General features: G+C 53.1%; 1 long non-coding RNA gene across 2 annotated transcripts; it reads right to left on the bottom strand.

Annotated features, from left to right (window-relative positions):
* Positions 1 to 1,220: 1,220 nt before the first annotated feature.
* LOC134555207 (uncharacterized) lies at positions 1,221 to 10,116 on the bottom strand. Of its 2 annotated transcripts, XR_010081388.1 has the most exons (4): positions 8,209 to 8,342; positions 7,522 to 7,757; positions 4,766 to 7,386; positions 1,221 to 1,662 (listed from the first exon to the last, which is right to left on the bottom strand). It is a non-coding gene; the product is annotated as an uncharacterized LOC134555207 (long non-coding RNA). The 2 variants fall into 2 exon arrangements; XR_010081387.1 differs by lacking the exon at positions 1,221 to 1,662 and having other exon boundaries at positions 1,669 to 7,386; positions 8,209 to 10,116.
* Between the last annotated feature and the right edge of the window lie 33 nt (positions 10,117 to 10,149).

Raw genomic sequence — 10,149 nt, 5'->3', positions numbered from 1 at the left:
GACACAGGAGACACAAAGCTCAAGGTGTGGATGTGGCAGTTTGGCACAAACTTTGTGCTGCTTGCCTGAAAGCAGTGAGAGAGCAGTGAGAGACATCTGGAAAATGCTCCAGATTAGCCATGACTTCTCCAAGGGCTCCAGACCATGCAGGAGCTCAGTGTCCCAAAGCTTTATGGCAAGCAAGGTGCAGTGAGACAGGTCTGGGGAACCTGAAAGGACATGGAAGGAATCAGAGAAGCAAAGAGCCACACATCCAGTGTGTCCCTGGTGCTGTCTGGGCTGTAGGAAGGAGCCACATCACCTCCACAGCCCCTGCCTGGGGTAGGGAGTGAGGAGGGCAAACCCAGCCAAGATGCAGTGAAACACCAGGGGCCTGACCTGCAAGGGAGGATGGAAATCTTCCCTCTCTGGCTGTGAGCAGAGGCTGGAGGAACTCCCCTTTCCCAGAAACGCTGCCTACCACACCTGTGTGACACAGGACACGCTGGGATCTCCCAGGCTGCTTCTGCAGTTTCCTGCCCCATCTGGGTCACCCAAAACTGATGCCTTGGAGTGGTTCCCTAGAGCAGAGGCTAGCCAGAGTTAAGAGGATAAACTGGGTATTTATTAAAGGCCCTCAAAAGATACAACTTGGGCAGACAAAAGCCTCACAGAGGCTACACTCAGTATGGACAATGGTCAGGAGTTTTTCAGACAATTATAAATTTGGTCCATTTACATATCAGGGGTCAATCCTCCAATTACAGCTTCAGGTAATGAAGTCATATTCCCCCAGTTTGCTCCCCAATAATTCACTTTTATACTTCTAGGGGCCTGAGGCTGTAAGGTGTCTTTGGCTCACAGGCCCAGAGGGACTGTTTTGTCTAACTAAAATGTGAAGACAGTTAACTAACACTTTACATGGAGTTCAGAGCTATGCACTAGTATAGCATTTGGAAAATATAAAAGCTAAAACAAGACATCAGCCTCTTGCCCCAGTTTTACCCAGTGATCCCAGTGCTGCTCAGCTTCCCAGCACTGTGGCATCAAACAAATGTTGCAGGTGGTGAAGGGAGGTCACCTTGCCTTCCTCCCTCCCACCCTCCTCTTGCCTGCAGGTGCAAAGAGCAGCCCAGGATGCCAGAGCCAGCAGCCACAGCTTTTAAAGAGAAGGCAGAAGACCACGACAACTGCCTTGTGGTACTTCTCTCCAGACAGACCTTCGAGTGGCTTGGGTGGTGCTGAGCTCTAGTGCCAGCTGAGACACCCCAGACAAGGCTCTGCAGCCCCCTGGGGAGGGTCACAGAGATGGCCAGGCCAGGGACACAGCAGGATGAGATGTTTGTGTCGAGGAATGTGAGTGGGGACAATCCCCAGGCTCCCCTGGTGGCTGCAAAGCCTGGTCCTGTTCACAGTGTGACTCCCTCTCTCCCAAACATCCTCCAGCAGCGTTGGTGCTCTTGTCCTTTCATTCCATGCAAGAACTCATGGGAAAACTTCAAAGGGACCAACACCCTGTAAATCCAAGCTCCCTTCTCTCCTCCATCCGCCTGGGGAGTTTCTGGGAGCAGGGCACATCGGAGATGCCGTGGTGACAGGAGCAGGAGTCAGGCTGGCTGATGTAGGAGAAGTGTTTTCCCCATTAAATTGGTGCCAGACAAGGCCCTCCATTGGGAACACATCCTAGAACACAGAATGGAGCAAAAGTATTGTCTGAGGCATGTGAGTCTACCACGGTTATTTGTGTTGCTGCTCCTGTAGTTTTGTCTCTCTGGAAGGAAAGCAGACTAGTTATTTAAAGTAAAATTCTATTTTTCTTAAACAAGAAAATGGCACCAGCTGCTTCTTTTATGACAAATGCCATTCTGAAGTGAATCAAAATAAGCAGCTTGTAGCTCTACCCCTTAAACCAGGGGCTGATCAAGGAAATAATGACTGAGCCAAAGCTTTGGAAAGAGCTGAGTGGTGACTAATCCCCACCAAGGACGAATACCCTATCCTTGATTCATCTCTTCCTGGTGTGAAAGGGATATTCACAACCTACAAACCCATTTCCCCTCTCCTCAAGCACACACCTCCAAAATTTTCCTCCTGTTTGGAGCAGCATTAAAGTGTGCCATCACGTGAAGAGAGGGGAAAGAAATTGGTTCACTCAGTTCTTTTTATTCTGTTTGCTGGCACATATCCAGTCAGCTCCCAGATAGTTTGATGGCAGAAGGGAAAGAGTTTACAAATTTCCTTTCCCTTCTCTATGAGCTTCAGGTGGTGTTAACTCCAGGGTCAGATGCAGAACTCTCACCTGTCTAAAGTTTCTCCTGCTTTGGTCCATCAGCCAGGCTTGGGATGATTTTAGGGGACTCATTAATGCACCAAGGGGTCCCTGTTGTCCATACTGGGGAGGTGTGAAGGGCAAAGTCTTGCCAGTCTAAGCAGGGGAGGAGGAAATTGCTGTGAGTGTCTGGGGGTGTGGGTGGATGAGAGTGCATGTGACTTCATCTGTATCTTATTTAGTGTCCTGTACTAGAGAAGCTTTTCTGAGACATAGATGTGCATGTTAAAATAGGAGAATTAGGCATAAACGACATAAACTGAGATCTTTAGCCAGTGTTGTGTTTGCCTCGTGTATAAGTCTGAGTAGTAGTGAGAGATGTAAAACTCTGCTAGGCTTCCAGTTACCCCTAAGAGCACATGTATCAAACTGAACTGAATGTTCACTGATAGACACAAAACCAAAATGTTTACAGCATTCAGAGCAATAGCAAAGCATACCTCATGCCAGTCCTGGAGTGCCTCTCACCCGTCAGTGCAAGCTCTCCCCTCCCTGGGGGCCTCTGGCTTCTCCCTCCAAACTCCTCTCTCCTTCCCTGTCCCATCCTGGTTGTCTTCCCTCCTCCTCTTCCTCCTCCTTGAAGCACTCCAAACCTTCCTGTCCACCAGCACTGTTTGTCCTCATCTCTCTGAGCCTGGGACTCCCCTAACCTCCCTCGATTTGTGTCTCCTCCATCCCCCTCCATCCCTCCTCTCTTCTTTGCCTTTCCCTTCCCCAGACACTTGCCTCTGGTCATGCCATCTCCCTCCTACACGCCTCCTACTGCCCCTGTAAAGCTCCTACGAGCTCATCCCTGCCTGTTATATAAGAACAAAATGTTTCACATCATCTCTGCATTATCTTTCATCCCTGGGGCTGCTGCAGTTGTCGCCTTCCTTGGTGCTGTGCTCTCTCCAGCATCGTAGCATTATATCCCAGAACTGGAATTAAAGTTCATTTTGCTGCTAGACCAGAATGCTTCTCTCTACCACGCACCCCTTGGGCTTTGCAGAGGCTCGTCTTGTCCCCAAGTCTTTTGTCTTCCTTCTTTTTCTCCTTCTTCCCTGCACGCTGCACACGCAGTGCTCGTGCCTGGGGCTGGCTAGGGTAGAGGGCAGCCGTGCTGGGGTCACTCCCAGCTGGGCACCCCCGTGGCTCTCTGGTTTATCAAAATAGTCTCAATAAAGGTGTGTGGGTTGTATTTGCTCGGCAAAGTCAGTCATTGTGCTCTGTGCCTCCTCCTGGCTTTACAGGAGGATGTGAATCTGGGACCGCCGTGAACTCAGCGGGAGTTCAGGGAACTGAGGCTGTGGGAGGGAGGTGGCAGAGGGGGATGAGCTTGTTACCAAAAACATCCAACCTTCCTGGCAAAAAGGCACCGGGGAAAAGGCAGTGCCTGCTTCTGGAGGGACCAGGGAGCTCTGGGGACCAGCTGTGCTGTGAATTGTTTGCCTCAAGTAGCCCCACTGCTCCCAGTTTGCCTCACGTGCTGTGTGCCCCAGGCTGGCTCTGAAACATGAGGGATGAGGAGCTGCTCAGCTCTGCATTCCCAGGGTAGATAACAGCGTTATCCTGAGAGAAATGTCTTCACGTTGCTCTGTCAGTGCCTGCAGCTGAAAAGCACTGAGGGGAAGGAGGCACCTTGTGCTGTGTTTCCTCCTGCAGACCTGTGTGGGACTCCTGGCATGGAGAGAGCAGGGTACAAGCACACCCTGGATCCCTCTTCCTTAAAAACCACGATTGGAGAGCTCATCTTCTCATAACCTTTCCCCCCAACTGCTCTGTGGGTTACCCAAATCAGAGCTCAGATTTGTCCTTAAGCTCCTTGGCACCTCCACCTTGGTGGGGTGGCAGTGTCCCTTAGAGGACCTGACCACAAGCCCAAGTGCCCAGTGAGGCTGCTTGAAATAACAAATATGTCTCATTCCTCTGGAAATAAACCCGTGGGTGGCTCAGAAGAGACTGAGGATGGCTCTGCTGCACGCAGTGAACTCAGAGGAAAGCCACCAGGTAGAAAGAACAGCTCAGAAGTTCTTCCCTCTGCCACATTTTTATTTTCATGATGTCCTGCTGGGCAGGGGCAATTTGGGCTCTTTACTCTGATCCCTTCCTGCTCAGGGAACGGTGTGGGCTTGGCTCCCTGGGTTCCCTCTGCATTAGCTGCTTGTTTGCTGGGCTCCCCTTCCCTGAGAGGCTGGAGAAGCCACAAATCCTGCCAGCAATGATACCCCAGAGCTGTGTCACCACCTCGTGCAGTGCTACACCCGTTCTGTACAGACACCCTGAGGACCTAATAAACAGCCTGAGACGATTTGTTCTCTGCCTGAGTGTCTGAAAAACTGCAATCCTGGGGATGGAGGGGTGTCTCCCAGCCAAATTGCTGAGGAGGAGACTGGAGAAGCTGTTTCCTCTCCCTGTGGTTTCACTGGTGCAGACACGCTGGATGGGGCAGCAGAGTGGGGCCGTGTTGGTTCTGACCTGTCGATGGCTCAGCTGGAGCAATTTAGAACCAGGCTTCCCGGAGGTCCAGTTGGGGGAGATGAGTCAGAAATGTGTCAGTAGGACCTGCAAGGAAGGAAAATCCCAAGAGCCTTCCAGCAGCACACTGCTGTCCTTCTCTGAGTTCACCCCACTGATGCCTGTGATGGATTCCCTGCCCCAAATCCCAAACCCATCATGGCCAGAGGTGGAAACAAGTGCTGAGCCTGCTCCCTGCACCAGGAGCAGCAGTGGGGGATGCACAAGCTCCTGGGAAAAGGGAGCAGTGTGGATGGATCGAGCATGATCAGGTCACGAAGAGCAAACAACAAATGAAGAGCTATCTCCAGACCATAAAAAGCAACCCTGTGCTCCAGCAGGCAGCTCACACCCAGGGCTCAGCCTGCCTCATCCTTATGGGATAAACCAGGGAGGGATGAGCAGGAGCAGGGTGAGAGTCACCACCATGGGCCAGTTTGGGGGGGCTGGAGGGGGCTGGGATTGCTGGGGAAGGGTCAGGCAGCAGCTGAGGACAGTCCTGGGTAACAAAGGGGGAAGGGAGGTGTTAACAGGGGCAGAGAGCAGGGCAGTTGAGGCAAGGCCAGGTTTTAGTGGGAAATTGCATGGTGAGAGATTTACTGCAGAAACCCTGTGGGGCTTCAGTGAGGAAGGGCTGAGCATCTCCTGAGCAGGGCTGGCCTGCAGGAAAGGCAGTGACCTGGATCTGCTCTGGCCCTGGGCACTCTGAGGGCTCTCGCCTTGCCTGGAGCATGACCCGCTCTCCCTGCGAAAGGTGAGTGTCTGTTCTGCACGGGGTTGCATTTAAAAGCAAAAATTAAATGGGCTTGTTTTCCTCTGGGAATGGGTGTAGTGGAACTTATCAGTCCCTCTGGCTTCTTTCTATCCCCCCTTTTTTTACCCTCTAAATCCCTTCTTCTACTGTTTTTCCTCTTCATCTGCTGCTTCTTCCCTTAGCCTGTCTCCAAGCCAAACCAATTTGAATGCATCCAAGGAAGGATCTGCCATTAGCGCTGCTCTGTCTCTCCTCTTAGTTAGGATATATTTAGCCATCATCTTTTAGCTTTTTTTCTGGCTGTTCAGTGGCTTTAAAAAGCAGGTGCTGGGAACGGAAAGAGAAGATTAAAAGTACCTGCTGTCAGCTACCTCTCTCTGCCTGTGCAGCTGTGCAAAGCGAGCACGTGAGCAGCGTGGATAACAGCTGCCCCTCGAAAGCCTCATTTGTAATTCTAATTATTATATATTTTTTTTTTATTACTATCATTTCAATAATCTCTTTCCGCACTGCTACGGATTTCCAGAGCAGCCATTTCCTCCCGTGCCACCCGGGCGTGTTGGGAATCCATCAAACGCCCTGGGGCTCAGGCTGAGGGATCCTGGCATGGGCTGGGCAGGCACAGACAGGGCCAGGCTCACCTGCAGCCACACGGATATGCTGTCCCACAGCTGTCCCACAGCTATCCCTGCCCCATAACCTGTGCCCATGGTTGAGACCCAGCTGCAATGTGGCTACTCAGGGACCACTTGCAAATGCCTGGCTGCTGTCTCAGCCTTGGCTGCCTCCCTGCTCCTCCCTGGCACCATCACAGAGTTTCTCAGGTTGGAAAAGACCTCTAAGGACATCAGGTCTAACACAGCACTGCCAAGCTCGCCACTTATCCCCATTACAGCACTCCTGCCTGCACAGCACCAACCTCCATCCCATTCCCAGCTCCTTGGCTTGCTTCCCTCCTTAAAGACATTAACAGCTTGCAGGTGGAGGAAGGGGCTATGCAACATGAGCAGGGCCTTTAAACCTCCCATTTCTGCTCCTTTGCATTCAACACCTCCCTGGTTTCATGGCAGGCTCTGCTGGAGTGCCTTCAGGTTTGACCATTCCTCACTGCCACCTCTGTGGTTCCCCACTGGTTCAGGAGAAATCAGGACTGACTCCTGGATGAACCTGCCTGGTGATGCAGTGAGACCCCAACAGCACAGCTCGCCCTGGCCCTTCCCCTCTTCCTTCTCCCTGCCTCCCCTTCCCAATCTATTTCTGTATCTTCCTCTTATTCCACTTGAACTGTACAAAAATACAAAAATACCTCTGCCAGAATCCCTCCTCAGAGCTTGACTGTGCATTGGGACACTTTGCACCCTGTCACCAAACCCTTGTTTTCCTTTTCCCTACCCCATTTCTGTCGGCTGGGGTTGAAACCTTCGCTGTTGTGTTTCCCAGGGCTGCTGGCATTTTGCAAACACTAACCCAGAAATACCAGCAGCAGTCCCTGGGGCTGATGGGGTGTGAGTGTTTTGCTGCTGAGGGTGAAGCCAGCCAGGCTGACCCCTCCAGATGCTGGCTGTGGGTGCCTTCACAGCCCAGCCAGCTCCCAGCCTCAGCAGGCAGCACAGCACCTGCCCGGCTGCCAGGACCTTCCTGGAGGAAATGGAGCTGGTCTGCATGGATGGGAGGTGGGTTGGTGCTGGCCAGGCTGTGGTTCTGGGGAGGCAGCCTGGCCCCAGGAGTTGCGACACGGATTTCTGTATTTTTTATTTGAGTGTTTCGTATTCCAAAACAAGAGCTGATAATGGAGGCAGTGGAGCCGGAGCCGCAGGAGGCTGCTGAGCTAAATGAGACAGGAAGCACGTAATTAAATTAGATACAGAGCAGCACGAAGACATGTGAGTACACATACAGGGCTGGGCTGAGAGGCTATTATTGCATAACCCCGGGAAGAGCTCTGCAATATGAAATATCTCACCTAGTGCAGCCCATGCTGGCCAGCTTTGAACAGCCCCATCGGAGGGGAGAGGCAGAAAAGTTGCCCGAGGGAGCAGAGGGGGCAGGTGGTGGCTTGTGCAGAGGCATGGTGACTGTGGCATGGTGGGCAGAGAGTATGTCCCAGCCTTGGTGAGGAGGACTCTGCTGGAACAGCTCACACTCCTTTTCAAGGGCTCAGACCTGCACACATGGATCTGGCACTGCCAGAGCCATGCTCTGGATCAAACAACCCAGTGTGAGCATGGATCTCCTGTGCCTTTGTGCCTCTTCTGGCTGAGCTGCTGTGGTACCCAAAAAGACACAGCCTTTGGCTGACCCTTCCCTTCCCTTCCCTTCCCTTCCCTTCCCTTCCCTTCCCTTCCCTTCCCTTCCCTTCCCTTCCCTTCCCTTCCCTTCCCTTCCCTTCCCTTCCCTTCCCTTCCCTTCCCTTCCCTTCCCTTCCCTTCCCTTCCCTTCCCTTCCCTTCCCTTCCCTTCCCTTCCCTTCCCTTCCCTTCCCTTCCCTTCCCTTCCCTTCCCTTCCCTTCCCTTCCCTTCCCTTCCCTTCCCTTCCCTTCCCTTCCCTTCCCTTCCCTTCCCTTCCCTTCCCTTCCCTTCCCTTCCCTTCCCTTCCCTTCCCTTCCCAGCACCCCAAAAGCTGCCCCAGGGGCCGAGGTAAATCCACCCACCCTTTCCAATGCCCTTTATGACTCTGGGGGAAGCAGCAGGGAGGCAGGGCCTGAAGCAGAGGTGGGGGTCAGCGGGCTGTAGTCTTGAGGCAGAGATGTGCAGGGCTCCTGTGCTCTGGCTCACATCCCCCGTGCTCCTCAGCAGTTGCTGTTGCTGCCATCCCAGCTGTGCTTTTTGCCAGAGCCTCATTTGCCTGGCTGCTTCAAGCAGCACGTGGTTCCCAGCGCAGGGGCTGTGCCAGGCACCGTGGAGTGCCAGCCAGAAATCATCTGTCCCGTGTGCCTGCGACACGTGTCCAGCTCCTGGAGGCTTTCCTCTTGGCATGACCTGCTCAGACCGTGCCTCAAACACCAGGGAGAGTTACCAGAGCATCCTGTGACTCTGCAGATCTGCCAGGGGCAGGAGGGGCTGCAGTTCCAGAGGGGAAAGGGGCAGAGCTGGACATTTCCGCAGCATTTGTGTAGAAAATGGGGGGAGATGGAGATACAGGTGATGAGGAAAAGGGGCACTGCCCCCTAAACCCTCTGGTCACCTGCTGCAGCTGGCAGGTGAGTGCCAACCTGCTTCAGCAGAGGCTTGGACTGGAAGATCTCCAGATCCCCTTCCCAGCCCTGCCCACTCAGTGACTCTGTGGAGGAGCTGAGGGTGGCCCTGCCCTGTGGGCACCAGGACCCTGTGCCCCCGTGGCACTGCTGCTGTGACACCAGTGCTCCCAGCACAGGGCTGAACTGGGGTGGAGCCCCGGGCTGGTGTGGCCAAGCACTTCCAAAACTGAAACCAAGCACTGTCCACGCTGTGGGTGTGCACTGACCTCAGCAGCTGCACAGGCAAAGGCAACCTTACAGTCCTCTCCGCTTTGCTCTTCCATTTCTTCCCTTGAATCCACAGCAAGGATCACAGCTCTAATCATGGTTTTAAGGCACAGAGAAGACATGAATAAGAGTTTCATGTAGCTCCAGCCATTTATCTGTAGCTGAATATCTGCTAACCAAGAAGGCTTAAACGTGATTATTTGAGTGAAAAACCCCAGAGCCATTGGCAAAGAGGCTGCTCTTACATTAGAGCTGAGACAGGAGCTAAAAGTGTGTGTTCAGTCATTAGTCCTGATGCATTTTTCTTGTCTGTCCATGAGCAACACTGTTCTGTAGCTTTTTCTAAGTGATGAGGGAAAGACAGGACTCTCCTTTACTGCTCAGTAGGGCCGAGGTGTCTCATGCTCCTCCCAAAGTCTCCCATCCAGACATCCTCATGCTCCTGCTCCCAAAGGCAGCTTGAGAGGAGCTTTTCTCCCTGGCCCAGGGCCGAGATGGCTTCGTGCTGCCACTCTGCTGGCACAGTTCATCCCTCCTGGGAAAGATGCTCTGGCAAAGGGAAAGACGCTCTGGCAATGTGCTGTGTGTGATGAATGCAGGCAGCAAGGGTAGGAGACAACTGGAGCTCTGCAAAACTGTCGGAGCTGGGAATGGCAGGGAGGAAGGGAGAGGATGAGGAGTGCAAGTGGCAGCTGTGGCCTTGTGGGAGGTTTAGGGTCGCTCCCTTCCAGAGCCACTGAGCTGGGGGATTGCAGGGAGGGCAGCTCTGGGCTCCTGTGTGAGCCTGGCCTCACCACTGGGGCCTGTTGGTTCTCATGGACCTCTGGTTCTTGTAGCATCAGACCTGGGGTTTGCTGCTGTGCACTGGTTTAACCCTTTCTCTTCACCTTTCTCTTTTGCTGGCTCAGTCCTTCCCCTCCAGTTTCCGACCTCTGCCCGGCCTTTGATCTCCCTTCAGGTTTCAGGTCTCATCAGGATCCTCTGTTATCAGCTGCTTTCCCAGGTTTTGGCTCTCTTTGATGCGCATCCCTTCCCTCCTCTCACCACGCACCCAGCAGGGAATTTGTGATGAAGAAGTGCAGCTTCGGCCAGCACATGGGGCCAGACATTATATTATATATTATATAT

Source organism: Prinia subflava, chromosome 10 (genome assembly GCF_021018805.1).
Source record: "Prinia subflava isolate CZ2003 ecotype Zambia chromosome 10, Cam_Psub_1.2, whole genome shotgun sequence".
NCBI classification, from domain to species: Eukaryota; Metazoa; Chordata; class Aves; order Passeriformes; family Cisticolidae; genus Prinia; species Prinia subflava.
The sequence above is the reverse complement of the archived record's forward strand: the minus strand, read 5'-3'. Positions and strand labels throughout refer to the sequence as shown.